Source organism: Nothoprocta perdicaria, unplaced genomic scaffold (genome assembly GCF_003342845.1).
Source record: "Nothoprocta perdicaria isolate Ctin4 unplaced genomic scaffold, notPer1 scaffold_4, whole genome shotgun sequence".
Classification (NCBI taxonomy): Eukaryota; Metazoa; Chordata; class Aves; order Tinamiformes; family Tinamidae; genus Nothoprocta; species Nothoprocta perdicaria.
Genome location: NW_020455643.1, coordinates 4,013,761 through 4,014,333, shown reverse-complemented (window position 1 = coordinate 4,014,333; position 573 = coordinate 4,013,761).

Below are 573 nucleotides of genomic sequence, written 5' to 3'. Positions count from 1 at the left end.
TTATTAAAACAAAAAGTCGAGCCGCGTGTATGTCCTGGCGCAGCCCCGAGTCTGCAAGATTGTAATTTTCTTTTATGGTGTCTGGCAGGATTTGCAACAGATATTAATGGGAACATAAATAGCGCATGGAAGGTATTGAACAAAACTGTTTAATGCAAGGAGGTTGTACCGGAGAAAATCTATATGTAGTTTGGATTGATTCATACCTCGGACACCGCCACCCCCTAAAGGAGTTCCCAATTTCAGCCCGCTCCCTCTTTGATTGGCAAACCCTGTAATTAAAGCAGATTAGAGCGGCCGGTGTTACTGTTTTAAAAGCGCTTTTTCTGCCCAAATGATGGTAGCAGAGCCGAGTTCAAGGTGGGGAAAGTGCGTGTTGTGCAGAAGCGTCCGCTTCAGTGCCCTGAGTTCCTACCCAAGCCCCGTGCCCCCCCCCCGCCCCCGCTGCACTCGCCAAGATCCCCGGTAACGGCGCTCGGCGGCCAGCGCGCTCCGCACAGCCCGCGAAGCCGCCGGGGCACCGTTAATAGCGCATTAAAAAGCGTAACTCATGGCGCGTTAGCGCTGCCGAGG